Raw genomic sequence first — 17,892 nt, 5'->3', positions numbered from 1 at the left:
ACCAAATAAAATAAATAAATAAATAAATAAAAGTAGGAAACTTTCTAATGTACACATGTATATCTGCAAAAAAAAATCTGTGCTCAAAAGACTCTTTAAAAAAGAAAAAAAGATTAGTGAAGCACTTTATGATTTTCAGAGAAGGGCATGCAGCAATATTTGCTAACTTTTAGTGGGGAAAGTGTGATCTGCTCCTTAAAAAGACATCTGTGTGTTGGGTTTCAGGGCAAGTTACTGTTTTCAGAATCCAAGTGGAATCTAACACTATGAAACAATGCCAAGAGAAAAGGAAGGAAAACGAAAAACTAAAGGAGCACCCCTACCCATTGTTCCAACTCTTCAAAAGTTTCTGAAAACATATGAGAAGCATTGTGCACAGACTCAGATGTCCGTGTGTCCAGCCATCAAAAGGGACTTGAAAACCAGCATCAACCATGAACGGATTCTCAGGAAGGTGAGTGTGTCCTCTCCTTCCCTTATTCTTCCCTGAAATGAATTGATGAGGGTTTCCTCCCAAGGAACATGGGTCCTTAATCCCCTCAAGCCCAGAACTGGTGGTGTCACCCCCTCTGCGTTCCTGCTGCGTGCTGTCCAAAGCCTGACTCTGGCACCAAGGTCTGCTCAGCACTTCTCCTACCATCCCCCTCCTCTCTCCCAATATGCCCATCCCCGTCCTTCCAGCAGGTCTGCCTTGTCTCACACCATTTCACCTCTGGAACGGACAACCCACCCCTCCTCCCATTCCACATCTGGAGAACCCAGCTCAAAAACACCACTTCTGTCATCATTGCAGGACTTCCCTCCCCAGCACTCCTGACCCCTCCAAAAGAATGTCTCCTTGCCTTGACAGCTGGCGTGTCCAGGCCATCAGGCCAGACTTGCACACACCCACGCCTCCATTCTCACTTGGAGTGAGAGCAGCAAACACATCATTAGGATTTCAGGAAAAAATCTGATGTCTTATCTTTGCTAAGATTAAATCTAGGGATTGGGTATAAGGGGAAAAGAAGAGAGGCCAGCAGTGAAGCTAAGTGGTTAACTCTTGGGACAGAGTACCTGACAGACCGGAAGGAGGAGACTGGCACCCAAAGACAGACTGTCCAGCTTTACAACTTTTCTATCACCAGCCCAGAAAGACAGTCTGTGTTTTAATAATCACATACCTACTGATTTCCTAAAATGCTGCGTTAAACAAGACAACAAATTAAACAAAACAATTAGATAGAGACAGGTGCTTTTAAAAATCATTGCTTTGGACTTTCCCTGGTGGCACAGTGGTTAAGAATCCGCCTGCCAATGCAGGGTACATGGGTTCGAGCCCTGGTCCGGGAAGATCCCACATGCTGCGGAGCAGCTAAGCCCCTGAGCCACAACTACTGAGCCTGGGCTCTAGAGCCTGCGAGCCACAACTACTGAGCCCATGTGCCACAACTACTGAAGCCTGCCCGCTTAGAGCCCGTGCTCCACAACAAGAGAAGCCACCTCAATGAGAAGCCCATGCACCATGCTGAAGAGAGCCCCTGCTCGCCGCAACAAGAGAAAGCCCGCCCTCAGCAACGAAGAACCCAACGCAGCCAAAAATAAATAAATAAAATAAAATAAATCATTGCTTTAACGTGACTTTCACACAAATCCATTACACCCATATTTTTCCTGAATGTGTTTGGGGGTGGAAGGGTGATTACATTGCACCCCACACAAAGAGACCCTCCTGGACTTCCTCTCTACCATCTCTCTCTTTCGCCTGAACTCCCACTTCCCAGGGCAGCTGCCCTCCTCCCTCTCTCCTCTGGTCCCTTTGGTCTCTCCCTCTCCACCTCTTCTACGCTCCTGTTCCCCACCTGCCCTCCTAGGTCTTTCTAATTCCTTCTTTTGCAGTTGCTTCTCTGGGCTCCTCCTGCACACACACATCTCCCAGCTCATCCCAATGGAGGAGCTTCCCAGAGTCATCCTTTTTGTGGTAAAATAATTACTAATTCATTTTTTTCCTATGTAGTTTTTATAATTAGGCTGCACTACTTAATCATAAGGGTTCGTCATAAATCTTGTTCAAGTTTATAACCTCGTCAGCAGTGTTTTCCAAACATTTTAAATTACAATCACCATCAGAAATATAATTAACATCATGACCCAGTATATAAGTACTGGAGTGAATCAGTATGACCATAAGAGCTGTTTATGTTGAGTGGGTTTGCTTTGGTTGGGTCTCCATTTTGATTTTGAATATCATAATATCATAAATTAAAGGTCTCATGAGACAATTATTCCTTACAGCATAGTATACACTCAGATCATCTCCCTTCTTTTCTATTTCATTAAAGAAAGAAAAGAAAAGGTGGTTACAATCCACTAAATTGATATCCCGACCCAAAGAGGGACAGTAACATGCTGGAAAAATCTCTGCCCTGTGGGACTTTTCATGGAGCTTTGCATATGGCAGGAACACCCTAAGTTTGTGTTGAATTATCACCCCAATGCACACTTGATCCACAGATAATAACTATTTTAAATGTTCTTAGGGTGTTGTCTAATGACAATATTCTTTCTCCACGTATTTTACGACCTCTCTTTATGGTGCCCACCTGTAGCTTTTTTCTTACATTCTAGTTTATACTTGTAAGACCTGATGACTCCCCGCCAAGCATCCTACCAATTTCCTTGGAACCTTTGCTCATGACAGCCCAGGATGAGTGTTACATGCTGGGGAGAGAGATCTGCATCTGCGGCTTTCAGCTGAGCAACCCAGAGATCACCAGACTCTTGAGTCATGCGTTTTAAAAATAGCTCTGCAGTTAACCTTAAAATTGAATATAAGCATATTACATCATGTGTTCCAGCTATAATTTATTTGGTTGTTTTGGAAAAAAAAACAAGTATTTTTAATGAAATATTTCAAACATATAAAAGTGTAAAAAATAATAGAACTGACATCTATGTACTCACCGTCATGTAATATACTTTTTAGGGAATGAAAATTGCATATAATAGCTAAAGTGTCATCTTACTTCCTTTCCCTCATCTACTTCCCAGAGGTACCACTAGCCTAGAGTTGATGTGTATCAACCCCGTGCATGTTTTTATACTTTTTTGACATATGCATGTGTGTTTTTACTTACATACATGGAATTGTATGATGTGTATGATTTTGTGGCTTACTCTTTTACTTATGTTGTCAAGATTTCTCCATGCTTATTACTTTTGACTGTTATCATATCACACATAATCTTCATTCCTGAATGACAGTTTTGCTGGATATACACTTATAGATTAAATACTATTATTTTTTAAATTGAACTTCCATTATTGTGACTGAGAAGTCATGGACAGGACTTTACTTCTGGAAAGAGCAAATCAGATAATTCAGATCAATCCTTTTGCTGAGGGCAACAAGAAGCTACAATACACAATATGGGATATAAAGCAGCTTGATTCCTACTTCACATCATACCCCAGAATCAATTCCAGAGGGATTATAAATTTAAGGCAAAACAATAAAGTTTCTAGAAGGTAATATAGGACAATACCATCATGACTCTGGGGTTGAGAAAAACTTCTCAAACAGGACCCAAAAAGCACTAATTTTTCTAGTCTTTTGCCTTTTTGAAAATCCCTTATTTTATAATCTGTCTAATAGTTTCAATAATCTGAATTATTTTACAGTCTGATATTGCCGACTCTTGCTTCTTCTGGCTCTTACTTATGGTGACATTTCTTTGTATGTTTTTGTCAGTTCTTTTTGACAGTAAATTCATATTTCATGAAAAAAAAATAGTTGTAGCAATTCCTTGAGCTCTGATTTGCAGATAGCTTTCTCCAGAGAGGATTTGTAGTTGTTTCTGCCACATACTCAGAGCTACATGAAATTAAATTCTTGACCTGAGGTTTCTTTGAGCCATCCAAGTGATGTTAATTCAGGGTGCAAACCTGTGCTAAGGCTAGTTTGTGAGTTCTCAGGGGTTGTGTTTTTTTCCATATACTCAGTATCAGTTTGAGATGGGCCATTTTCCCTGGGATCCTTTGAGGAAGGGAGAGTTGGTTTATTTCTAGTTCATCCTTACTCTAAGGACATAGCACTATAATCCACTTTATGTTTTGGGCCGCACCTCTATGTAGGATTTCCTGTTGGACTCCTCACCTTGGGCCTAATCTCCTATCCCCTGGACTGTATGATCCATTACAATCAAAGCTCAAATCTGCTGTTTTAGTGATGCTCTCAAAAGGAAACCTGGCCTCAGTGCCCTCTAGGGTCCTACTTTCTCTCATTCATTGACCTTTGTGTATTCCTCACTAACCTACCAGTCAATGACCACATTTTAAAAAGATATTTTTAAAACTCTTAGAAGAACGCATGCGGAAAAGCTTCATGATATTGGATTTGGCAATGATTTCTTGGATATGACACTAAGAGCACAGGCAACAAAAGAAAAACTAGACACATTGGACTATATCAAAATGAAAAACTTCTCTGCTTCAAAAGACACAATCAACTGAGTGAAAAGGGAGAAAATAATTGCAAATCATATATCTGATAAGGGCTGATATCCAGAATATATGAGTCCTTTAACTCATATAACTCAACAACAACAAAAAAAAGCAACCTGATTTAAAATGGTCAAAGGACTTGAATAGACATTCTCCAAAGAAGATATACAAATGACCAATAAGCACATGAAAAGATGTTCAACATCATTAATCATTAGAGAAATGCAAGTCAAAACCACAATGAGATACCATCTCATGTCAACTAGGAGGGTTACTATCAAAAAAAGCAGAAAATAATATGTTGATAAAGACATAGAGGAATTGGAACCCTTGTGCACTATTGGTGGAAATGTAAAATGGTGCAGCCACTATGGAAAATAGTATGGCAGTTCCGCAGAAAATTAAAAAGAGAACTACCCTATCATCACTATGTATCATCTGGGTACATACCCAAAAGAATTCAAAGAAGGGTCTCAAAGAGATATTTGTACATTCATGTTCATAGCAGCATTACGCACAAAAGCCAAAGATGGAGGCAACCCAAATATCTATTGCCAGACCAATGGGTAAACAAAGTATGGTATATACGAGAATATTATTCAGCCTTAAACAGAAAGGAAATTCTGACACATGCTACAACGTGGATGAACCTTGAAGAACTCATGCTAAGTGAAATAAGTCAGAAACAAAAGGGTATTGTATCATTTCACTTATATGAGGTGCCCAGAGTAGCCAAATTCACAGAGACGGGAAGTAGAATGGCAGTTACCAGTGGTTGCAGGGATGGGAGAATGGGAGCTTTTGTTTAATGGGTACAGAGTTTCAGTCTTGCAAGATGAAAAAAGTTCTGGAGGTGGATGGTGGTGAGGCTTGCACAATAATGTGAATATACTTAATGCCAGTGAACTTTACCCTTAGAAATGATTAAGATGGTAAATTTTATATGTATTTGACCACAACTTAAAAATAAAATTTTAAAAAGATATTTTAAATATATAACCAGAATTTTTGGTTGTTTTTATTCAGATGGTTAGTCAGGGTACCCAGTCCATCCAAGCTGGAAACAGAAAGCTGTCCTTGAATGTTCACAGTGATCCTTAGCAGTTCCTTAAAATGTACCCTTCTCGGTAATCTGGAGGCTGCTGACGAATTCTATCCGAGATGGCTGTGGTCTTGCCCACAGCAGTGCGGGTGCCCCAGGGAGCAGTGCTGGTGCCCCAGTGGGGGGACACTGCAAACCACTGGCTGAGATCTTCAGGACTTGGTCCAGAGTTTGTTTTGCACAGACCAATGTTAGCATCAGCAGTGATGTGTCACATGGCCTCCTCTGTCAGAAACACGCTTCAGAAATCTGATCCAGCGCTCAAACTAGACTTTCTCTCATTAAAGAGGCCTCAGGCACCAGCTCCGTAGTTAAAGTTGCAAGGGCTTGTTTATGCTCAACTGAGGTATAATTTGGAATCCGTTGTTTTTTTTTTTTAAGATGACTAATGCAGCATTTTATTGACAATGGAAACCAACACATCAGTAAAACAGAACAGAAAGTTCATAAACATACCTAATGACTATAAAGCAAACAGACAAACAAAACTAACACCTAATAAAGGTACTAAATCTGTTGGGTAAGAGTGGATTATTCAATAAGAGGCAGAATCTACAAAAGGAAAGTTAAATTTGACAGCATTATGAAAAATACTTCCACATAAAGCAATTCACAAATTAAAAAAACAAAATGCAAAGGCACAACAAAACAAAGCAGATGGAATATTTTTTGCAAAATAAATGACGTTTAGAAGATTTAGATCCTTATTCAGTACCTAGAATATAAGAAAAACAGAAAAATGTGCAAAGAATACAAATGGGCAATTAATGAAAAGAAAAGCAAGAGAAAAAAAGGAAGAAAGAAAGAAATACAAGCATAAATAAGTTTAAGAAAATTATTAACTTTACTACTAACCAAAGAAATACAAATTAAAATGTATTTTAATACAGCAGTTATTTTCACCCATAAAGTTTCCTTTTTTCTAAAACTAAGAGAGCTGGTGGTTGGCAATGATGAGGTTAAATACCACTCTAAGCTATTTGCAGAGAATTTAAATTGATTCAGCTTTTCTGGGTAGCTTTTTTTTTTACATCTTTATTGGAGTATAATTGCTTTTCAATGGTGTGTTAGTTTCTGCTTTATAACAAAGTGAATCAGTTATACATATACATATGTTCCCATATCTCTTCCCTCTTGCGTCTCCCTCCCTCCCACCTTCCCTATCCCACCACTCTAGGTGGTCACAAAGCACCGAGCTGATCTCCCTGTGCTATGCGGCTGCTTCCCACTAGCTATCTATTTTACGTTTGGTAGTGTATATATGTCCATGCCACTCTCTCTCTTTGTCACAGCTTACCCTTCCCCCTCTCCATGTCCTCAAGTCCATTCTCTCGTAGGTCTGTGTCTTTATTCCTGTCTTACCCCTAGTTTCTTCACGACATTTTTTTTCTTAAATTTCATATATATGTGTTAGCATACAGTATTTGTCTTTCTCTTTCTGACTTACTTCACTCTGTATGACAGACTCTAGGTCTATCCACCTCATTACAAATAGCTCAATTTCATTTCTTTTTATGGCTGAGTAATATTCCATTGTATATATGTGCCACATCTTCTTTATCCATTCATCCGATGATGGACACTTAGGTTGTTTCCATCTCCAGGCTGTTGTAAATAGAGCTGCAATGAACATTTTGGTACATGACTCTTTTTGAATTATGGTTTTCTCAGGGTATATGCCCACTGGTAGTTCTATTTGTAGTTTTTTAAGGAACCTCCATACTGTTCTCCATAGTGGCTGTACCCATTCACATTCCCACCAGCAGCACAAGAGTGGAATCCTATCTCTGACCAACATGTCATTACCTCACAAAACCCTAAATCCTCCAAACCCCACCAAAGTCACTTTCAGGCTTAAATTCTGAACTGAGGGAATTCTCAGGTTGTGGTGATTCTAATTGCTAAAAGGTGGCCTTCCTGATTTGATACTCTCTGCTATCAGGTAGGGATTTAACTGTCATTGCGATCCTTTGTTATCGCAAGAAATGACCTTGTCTTAGGCTTGTGCTTATATTGTGCTACGATATATCTTCTCTCATCATAAAGCTTGATGTTTCCCGTACAATTTTTCAATGAGTCTTCATTTTAAAGGGAAATGATTTTGTGTTCATGCCACTTTCTCCTTGGGTAATTAGAAAGTTATCTTAGGAGCCAAAATGTTGAGGTAATTAACATGAGTGACTTTGAATTAACTTATAAAAACACAGAGCATATTTATCTTCGTCGTGTCAGCACTTTTTACCCTGCGTTCTCAGGCTTTGCTTCTGGAATCGAAGAGGCGCAACCCCTGCCTGTTTACCACCCTCAAACTCATTGATTGCAAGATAGATCCGTGGTCTTTGGGGAGACTTGGGAGGGCTCTGCAGTTCAGCAGGTGCATTTTCTTGTCCTCGATTACTGCAAGTAAGGTGGAACGCGGAGTTCCTTCAAGGTCCTTCCTGCTGTCAGCGGGGGGAGGCAAAGGCAGGGGACGGAAATGTCCTGGTTCCTTGTGCTTCATCAAGTCATGGCTGAAAGGGGACACTGTGAAGCGTCCTTAGAGTTCATGTCCCTGAGTAAATGTTAGGGTTCTCAAAAAGAGTCGCTAGGGCTTCCCTGGTGGCGCAGTGGTTGAGAGTCTGCCTGCCGGTGCAGGGGACACGGGTTCGTGCCCCGGTCCAGGAAGATCCCACATGCCGCGGAGCGGCTGGGCCCGTGAGCCATGGCCGCTGAGCCTGTGCGTCGGGAGCCTGTGCTCCGCAACGGGAGAGGCCACAACAGTGAGAGGCCTGCGTACCGAAAAAAAAAAAAAAGAGTCTCTAGTCATTCATTTATTCCTTCAACAAATATTTGTTGAAGGCCAGTTTGTACAAGGCACGGTGCTTGTTGCTAAGGAACATATAAATATATTTAAGGCAGTGTCACTGTCCAAGGGAGTCCTCGGTATAGTAGAGGGAGGAGACGTGCTCTTGATTATGTTTAGTGCAAGGAAGAAAGTCTGAATATCACAAAATATGTCCATATACATTTTAGTGGTAGTTTGGATAAGGAAACCACGATTCCCTAGGTGATGGGTCAGTATTCACCAGGAGAGGAGGTGGGAGGAAGGGTAGTGATAATAACAATAATAACAATAACAGCTAATGGTTATTGAGTGCTTACTGTGTGCCAAGCACAGTGCATGGATTTTCTCATTTCTTCTCCCAACGATAAAGAGATGTTTACCATTACGTAGAGATGTATGATACATAATGATAGATATGTACCATTTCTAACCCTTGAGTATAGGTGAGGAAAGACTCAGGGGGATTAATTGGTTTGTTCAAGGCCATTCAGCTCTTAGGGATGGAGCCTAGATGTGAACTCAGGTGTCTGAATCAGAGCCCACCTCTGATCCATGCTACTAGATTGCTGGGGTCTATAATTTACCATCCATAAATAATTTCAAACTGCTTGTGTGATCTGGGGTAGGTCACGCGACTTCTCTGATCTATAATGAGATGATCTCTTCCACTTCCTAAGTCTATGATTCTGTGATTCTTCCCATGGAGTCAGGTGATGCCTTGTACTCAGGCGGCCAGTGGGCTGTGAAGTGCAAGAGATGAGTCATGCCTGAGAAGTGGTATCACAATGACACCAAGGCCCCATTAAAGGACTAGGATCTTATTAGGGCCCTGGTGGTGACAGTGGACAAGTCCATCAGCAAGAGCTGGGGGGACAGTGGACAAGTCCATCAGCAAGAGCTGGGGGGAGCCAGTGTTCTGTGGAGGTTCTCCAGCTTTCTGAATTGCTGGGAGGAGCCATAGTCAGGGTCTCCTAACACAGGGCCGCAGAAGGTCAGGCTCCTTGGGATACCATGCAGTGATGCAGCACTGGCCACGGGGGTCTCCCCAGCTCCCCACCTGGGCCAGGCAGACCCAGCCCCACTGCTAAGAGACCCCTCTAGACTCCAGTTCCTGTGCTGGACCCAAAGATCTGCACTGGGGAGAAGAAAGAAGCAATTTCCATCTTCAGGAAACAGCTTACTTTAACCGTCAGTGGAAATCCTGCTGCTGCTAAGACGCCTAGATTTGTCAGGGTTGAGTAGGTGGGGTCAGCACCGGGACCTCAACACTGGTCAGATTGCAGGTTACCAGCCTCTGGGGATTGGAGTCCCTTCCTCACTGTCTTCCCTGATAGGCTGTGAAGTCCAGCAGGGAGGATACCCCTCCTTCTTATACACAGCTGCATCCCCACAGCCGCCATGGTAGCTGGCCCTCAATAATTACTCACTGAATGAATTAATAAATTTTCAAAGTTATTTCTGTTAATACTACTCACTTCATTTTAAAGTTCAAGCCTTGACATTCCAAATTCCCTGAAGATGTCCCGTTACCTCATTGGTCCTCAATTTATTGACCTAATACCTACCTACCCCTAGAGGCTGTTGCCGGCATGAATGAGTTGACGGGTGTTCACTTTGCAGACTCTAGTGACTGTGCAATACAAAGCAAGGAGCACCTCAGGGCCAAGGAGAGCCAAGAGGTTGAACTTTCTTGAACCTACCCTGGACATGGCTTAAAAGACTTCTCCTTACAGGGTCCTAGTACCACTGGGTCTTCCCCGCCTCCTTGGTCCCTGCCAGCTGGGCCACCTCTCCTGTCTTCAGGATTCACAGCTTGCTCTCTGTCTGCTCCCTGAATGGGTACTTCAAACAGTCCTCCGCTCGCTTTGCCCGGGAGGTAGACTCTGGTTCCCCCTCCTCCACACACAGGCTGCCCCCTCAAATCATCCCAGCCCACCCCACCCCCAGCCCTGGAATCCCAAACTGAGGACCAGCAAAAGTGCGTCTAACTGCCCTGGGGAGTGCCTTAAAATTAATAATCTAATGGTGACATAGTTTTAAAAGTTACTTACTTGCTCCTATCATTTTTTTTTTTTTTTAGATTTGGAAATGAAGAAATTGAGAGTATTTTCTCAGGCCTGGAGAACAATCAAAGGCTTCAAGGCCTTAGTCTGTGCTACTGTGGTCTAGGGCCACAGAGCGGGTCGAGGCTGGGCTCTGTCATACGCCAGAGTGCCATTTGGTGAGAGGGTCCCCTGCTCCCCCTCCTACAACTTGGCACTGTTCTGTCTTGACTTATATAACTAGTTACTTACAGAGCCTACTAGCCCATGAGTTCCTTTGACTTTTTTGTTATGATGTTTTTAATCATCTTCTTCCCCTCCAGTTATTTTGTTCTCCTTTTCTTAATTATAATAGAAAGGTCCTTTAGTTACATTTGAGAATCAAGGATGTCATGCTAAATGCATATTTTGGCCAGTTGATGTGGCTACTAGGTCCATTTTTTATGACGTGGTCTATTATTATGATTATTTATTATTTTGTAACTAGGTCTATTATTTTATGAGGTGAAGACCCAAATCCCAGTTTGAGAAAGTGGAAAGAACAGCAAATGAACAGTGTATTTCACCCCTTCCCCAGTGAGCTGCATCTTAATGGCAATCACTTGCAGTGTTCTGGAGCTCTGGGTCTCCTCTGACCCCTAGCAGAGTATGCAGAGATACAGGGGAAAGACCAGCCAACAACTTCCTCACCAGACCCCAGGAATCCCCCTCAGGTGCTCCAAGGTAAGCAGTGGGAACTTGGTGCTAAACTCTGTTGGGGCCATCTGAAAGAAGGAACATTTGCTTTGCAATTAAAAGTGACCTCTCCAGTGATCAGTGGAGATTCCTCTTCCTGAGAATGTGTGGGAGCAGAATAAAAGACCCCCAAAGATGTCTTTGTCCTAATCTTCAGACCTTCTGACTATGTTACCTCACATGGTAAAAGGATTGTTATAAGAGGGAGGCCGGAGGGTCAGAGTCAGAGAGAAGGAGATGGGACAGTGGAAGGAGACCTTGGAGTGAAGTGGGGAAGGGGCCATAAGCCAAGGAATGTAGGCAGCCTCTAGGAGCTGGAAAGGTCAAGGAAACTAATTCTTCCCCAGAGCCTCCAAAAGGAACGCAGGTCCGCTGATGCCTTCACTTTTGCCTATAAGACCCATTTCAGACTCTGACCCCCAGAACTGTAAGGTAATACACTTGTATTGTTTTAAGCCACTGAGTTTGTGGTCATTTGTTACTACAGCAATAGGAAACTAGTACAGCATGTTAATCAGCACTCTTTCAGTTAAAAGTGAAAGCAACTCAAACAGAACTAAAGATAAATAGGGATTTATTGGCTCACATAACTGAGACGTCCACAGGTGGAGCTGTCTCAGAGATGGCTGAATTTAGGAGCTCAAACCATGTCATCAGGAAACCCCGAGTTTGCTGCTCGTGACTCTACTTCCCTTCCCAGGGTTGACCTTCCCTCCCAGGGCAGACAGGCTTCCTCCAAGCAGGAACAGCAGTTGACATGTCCGCCAGCAGTCCCAGAGCTATATCATCATTACTTGTAATCACCCAGAAAGTGTGAACCTCTTTCTTCCGGTAACTGTGGGTCAAATCCCATTGGAAGGCTCTAATTGGCTCTCCTTGGGTCACAGATCTACCTCTTGGACCAATCCCTACAGTCCAGGTCATGGTAAACCATGATTGGCCAGGACTGATCACACACCCCATGGGGGTGGGGTGAAACACTGTGACGGGCAGCACTACCAGAATCACAGGAATTCCAGCGGGGAAGTGGCAGTCCCCCTCAAAGAAGTAGACAGATGAAGAGGACAATGCAGGACAGATGAGAACAACAGCTGCTTACTTCCCCATAAAAGGGTTATCATTTGTGTTAATAGATCCCAAGTACACATATTCATGACACATTTTAAAGCTGACTACTATTTTTTTGCGGTACGCGGGCCTCTCACTGTTGTGGCCTCTCCCGTTGCGGAGCACAGGCTCCGGACGTGCAGGCTCCGGACGCGCAGGCTCAGCGGCCATGGCTCACGGGCCCAGCCGCTCCGCGGCATGTGGGATCTTCCCGGACCGGGGCATGAACCCGCGTTCCCTGCATCGGCAGGTGGACTCTCAACCACTGCGCCACCAGGGAAGCCCTAAAGCTGACTACTTTTAATCATTGGTAACAGTAAATTGTAGCAAGTTAGTAGCATAGACTTAGAGTCAGACCTGGGTTCAAATCCTACTCCAGCTGTGCGTTACTCTGGGCAAATTGTCAAATTGATCTAACTTCAGTTTCTTCAGCTACAAAATAAACATAATGATAACTACCCCCCTGGTGTTTAGTGCAGATTAAATGATATAATGTAAAGCAGTTAGCACATGCCTTACACACAGTAAGTCCTTGAGGGATGTTAATTATCATCATCAATGTCATCGTTATCATTACAGCAAAAACAACCCTTTCCCAGCTTGAAGCATATTGGTGAACACGACCACTCTACTTGCTGGAAAAAAGTGGAGATAAACAGCTAAGTCTAGCATACAGCATGGTGACAATAGTTAACAATGCTCTAGTGCATATTTGAAAGTTGTTAAGAGAGTAGATCTTAAAAGTTCTCATCACGGGGGAAAAAAATATCTGTGACTATGTATGGTGATGGATGTTAACTAGACTTATTGTAGTGATCATTTCACAATAGATACAAATATCGAATCATTACGTTGTACACCTGAAACAAATGTTATATGTCAATTAGATCTCAGTGAAAATTACTGAAATACAATTATTCTCCGACCCTTTTGCTGTATCCTCACATGGCCTTTCCTAGCTGTATGCACCCAGATAGAGAGAGTGAGCTCTCTGGTGTCTAATAAGAACACTATCCTAGCTGATCAGGGCCCCACCCTTACGATCTCATTTAATCTTAAGTACCTCCGTAGAGGCCCCATCTCCAAATACAGCCATACGGGGGGTTCAACCCAGTTTGTTTCAAGGCAGAGTTGTAAAGGTCAGGGACCAGTGAGCTCCAGGGGTCTGGCAGGATGTGCTACAGCATGGGTTGTTGGGGGTCAGTGCTGGATTTCTTGGCTCAAGAAGCACGCTTGAGGGTGGCAAAGTCCAGCTGGCGGGGCTTTGGTCCCACACCCCCTGGGGCCAGGTGAGGGCTGGCAAGATACCGTAATCATTTTTATTGCCCCATATGCCTCTTCTTTTCATTTATGGCTAATCCTGCTGGCATAGAAGTGAAATCAAGATGGGAAAACTAATTTGCCTGAGCAGAGGTCTATCAATCCAGTTCTGAAATAGAAGGCACTTTTACTCTGTGCTGGTGTGTATGTTACCGTTATGGACTGAACGTTTGTGTCATCCCCACCACCCCTGCCAAATTCACAGGTTGAAGTCTTCACCCCCAAAGTGATGATATTAGGAGGCGGAGGCCTTTGGAAGGTGATTAGATCATGAAGATGGAGCCCTCATGAATGGGATTAGTGCCCTTATAAAAGAGACCCCAGAGAGTTCCCTTGCCCCTTCCACCATGTAGGGTTATAGCAAGAAGACGGCCATCTATGAACCAGGAAGCGGGCTCTCACCAGACACTGAATCTGCTGGTACCTGGATTTTGGACTTCCCAGCCTCCAGAACTGTGAGGAATAAATGTTTGTTGTTTATAAGCCACCCAGTCTATTGTGTCTTGTTATAGCAGCCCAAACACACTAAGAAAAAGAGTACACACAAACTTCCCAGTGGCTATGTTTGAGGGGGTGTGGATGGTTTTTTTAAATGTCCAGATTCTCACCTTCCATAATGACCCAGTACCTGTGGTTAATATCCTTGGTCACAATCATCATTCTATTTGGCAAACAAAGGTACGCTTCTCTCCCATCCAGTATCTGATCAGAATATCTCCTCTAGGGAGCAAAAACAAAGAGACAATTCAAAATATGAATATAAGCTTTAAGAAAATGAATGGCTCTAAGAACTCAGTGACAAATCAATTTATACACATCGTGTGGCTTCCAATTTTTGCTTTTAACAGAATTGAAGGAGGACTTAAATATGGACAGATCATTAAAAAAGAGTTTTTTGATCAACGACTATATTAATTTTTAGTCTGTAACTCAGGAGTTCAAAGAATTGAATAATACTGCTGTGATAAAACTCCTTCTAGGATTTTGAGTTTTAGATGAGAAACAAATAATGTATTATAAGTATGTTCCATGCAATGTTTAGGATACACTTAAAATAATTATTCTTGTTTATCTGACATTAAATTGAACTGGGTGTCCTGTATTTGGGGGACGAGGGAGATTAGGTCTGGCATTATTCCATTGCCATCCACCTGAACAAGATTTCTCAGTAGTTCCAACTATAACAATGAAAAATAGAAAAAACATTGATGCTGAAGCCTGCCTCATTTTAGCAGTAATATTCTTTGATGAATACATGAATTAATTATAAAAACAAATAAATAAAACAGCACCATCCATCTCTTTGGGCAAGGCAGTCAATAAAATTTGTTTTGGTTTAATTAGGATTTATCAAAATATATAAAATACATATGTTGTATTAATCAATTGCATACTTCTAAATAATAACTATAGAAGAATTTTTAATACTTTAGAGGTTTATGAGCCCAAGAAATTTTTAAAATTTAAATATTTGTAAATGAAGCATTTTTATTACAGAGAAGTATTACAGGATGGCCTATAAATGACTTTCAAATATAAAATTCTGCAGAGTTAGTAAAATGGAAATAACAGTAAAAACACAGGGAAAAAAAAGGAATCATGTAAAACTTTCAATCACTCAAAAAGAACTGCTCATGTTTTGAGCTGTTTGGGATTTTTTAATGCATGATGATGGGTATCAAAGTGCTTGGAATTCAGATTCCATCTGATATACTTAAAAGAATGGTATAACAGACTTCATTTTTATTGTTTTAAATTTATTTATTTTATTTTATTGAAGTAGAGTTGATTTACAATGCTGTGTTAGTTTCAGGTGTACAACAAAGTGATTCAGTTACATATACATATATACCTATTTTTTTCAGATTCTTTTCCCTTATAGGTTATTACAAAGTATTGAGTAGAGCTCCCTGTGCTATACAGTAGGTCCTTGTTGGTTATCTATTTATATATAGTAGTGTGTATATGTTAATCCCAAACTCCTCCCCCCTTCCCAGATTTAACTTTTAAACGTCAACATTTTCTACATGCTAGAAATTTCACTGTTTGAAATTTTAAAACTTACGATGAACAAGTTTAGATACCAGACTAAAAATGCACGAGATTGTACATAGCTTTTCCATATTCCTCTAGGGTGTTATGAGGGCAAAAATGTTCTGAGGCCAATGCTCCGTAAGGCCCAGATGTTTGGTTTCCTCTCTGTTCTGTGAGCTGCCCCAGGCCTCCTAGTAACTTTTCCTTGCCAGAGGTGGGCACAGAAGCCTTCTGTTGCCCACAGTCAAAGAGGCACGAATGCCAACGACAAGTCTGTTTCCTTAATCGCTTGTTATAATGTGTAAAATGCAATCGGTAACAATGCTCTTTCCTTCCTTCCTTCCTTCATATGTGTGTGTGTGCACCTGTGTCTTTCCTTACACACATTAGAGCATAAAACTACGATCCCTGCCCCTGAGGAGGGGCTGGGAATGCCGCGTATGTGTGTGCCTAGATGTGTGTCAAGGATGGGGGAATCGGACAATTTTTAAAAGGCATAAGAAATATAGAGCCACTATAGTTTATTAGAAGATGATAACTGCTATGGAAAAATGAAAAAAGTCAAGCAAGATAAGCACGTTTGGGAATCTGGTGTAGGAAAAGATGGTTGTGGTGTGAACTTATTTTATTTTTCCCCCAAATCCAAATATCTTTCTTGTTTGCTAACTTTCTTATTAACACACACACACACACACACACACACACACACACACACACACACACTTTCATGAGCAAATGTAACCAATACTGAAAATTCTTAGAAGTGGAATTATAGGGCCAAAAGGCATGTAAATTTAGAATGACTTTAAATAGATGTTTGGGTGGCATTTGTGCCACAGAAGGTGAGGGAGTGAGCCTGCGGATAAATGGGGAGCATTCCAGGAATGCCCCAGGGCTTTGCACAAGGAGCAGCAGGTGCCTGGCCAATAACAGGGGCCAGGGGGTCACGGGCCTTGTTAGCTAGGAAGGTGCAGAGGAATCAGGACTTAGTTGGGACTTAGGTTTGAGAAGGACCCTCAATCTGCGTAGCAAACGGATTGGGTGTGGGTGGAAGGCACAGAGATCTTTTGGGAGGCCATTGTCATCCAGATGAGAGGTGGTGGTGAGAGGTGAGAGGCTTCCACCCAGGTGAGACTAGGGCAGCAGCAGAGGAGGTTCTCCATCTACACTGTGTCCTGATGGATGGGATGTGGGGTGCAAGAGAAAGGAAAAGAAGGGTCCAGAAAGACTCCAGTGTGATAACGCACAAATATGTATTTTTAAACATGCCAAAAATGTGTTCCCCTCTGCTACGTTCTTACTAATTCCCGAGATTGGAGCCACTTTTATAGAGGGCAGCTGTGGAGCAGAAAGAAGGATTTACACAAGGCCCTGCAGGATGATTCTTGGAGCCCTGCTTGGTTGCACAGTCTCCTCAAGCCTTTTAGAGGAGAAACATGAAAAAGACAGGACTGAAGTGAAGTCAGTGGGTCAGATAATTCTCTTTTATGAGAAATACCTCTGTCCAAAGTGTACATAAAGTGAAGGCAATAACCTATATTAAAGTGTGTCAAAAATCCATTCATGCGGACTTCCCTGGCGGTCCAGCGGTTGAGACTCCGCACTTCCACTACAGGGGGCACGGGTTCGATCCCTGGTTGGGGAACCAAGATCGCATGCTGCACAGTGCAGCTGAAAACAAAAAAAATCCAATCATGCAACTTTGAATTAGCTTTTTCTAATCTTTTTTATTTTTCCATACAGCCAGACAGAGAGGAAGTACAACCTTGAACTAGATTACAGAGTCATCTGGAGCTGTAACAGTGAAAACTACTTCAGGGAAAAAGAAGAGAAAAAAAGGTATTTTTGTGATTGTTTCAACTATTCCTCCCACTTCCTTCATCTTGTAAATCACTTCCTCCTTTCATAGGCTGTGTGTTCCCCTTACTAAAGAAATTACCCCAAACAGAGAGAAAAACTCAAGGGGAGAAAAAGAAGACTCATCTGACGGCTTCATATAAACCAAATATAGAACAGCTTAGCCATACCCACCAGAAGAATACATCTTTGGCACATTCAACAGGGCCAGAAAACAATTATGGAAATATCTCTGCAATAAACAGCGAGCAGGACCTGATAAATTCAGCTTGGAAACTTTTCTCCTATGCTTATTCCATAGAAGCAGAAATGGAGTCATTCAGAGGGAACTTGAAGAAGTCACCAGCTCCATGACCTCTGAGCAGGATTAAACTAAGTGAGAAGCTGTC

At 42.0% G+C, this 17,892-nt stretch overlaps 1 pseudogene across 1 annotated transcript in view; it reads left to right on the top strand.

Annotated features, from left to right (window-relative positions):
* The first annotated feature begins 274 nt into the window (after nt 1-274).
* Nucleotides 275-17,892, top strand: part of LOC309822696 — a 43,186-nt pseudogene continuing 25,568 nt past the window's right edge. Inside the window, exons 1-5 of the transcript in view lie at nt 275-454; nt 2,608-2,760; nt 7,840-7,987; nt 10,489-10,629; nt 11,028-11,173. The product of the transcript in view is annotated as an uncharacterized misc_RNA (transcript). The remainder of the gene's footprint in view (nt 455-2,607; nt 2,761-7,839; nt 7,988-10,488; nt 10,630-11,027; nt 11,174-17,892) is intronic.

Source organism: Grampus griseus, assembly GCF_964374135.1.
Source record: "Grampus griseus genome assembly, chromosome: 5".
Taxonomy (NCBI): Eukaryota; Metazoa; Chordata; class Mammalia; order Artiodactyla; family Delphinidae; genus Grampus; species Grampus griseus.
The sequence above is the reverse complement of the archived record's forward strand: the minus strand, read 5'-3'. Positions and strand labels throughout refer to the sequence as shown.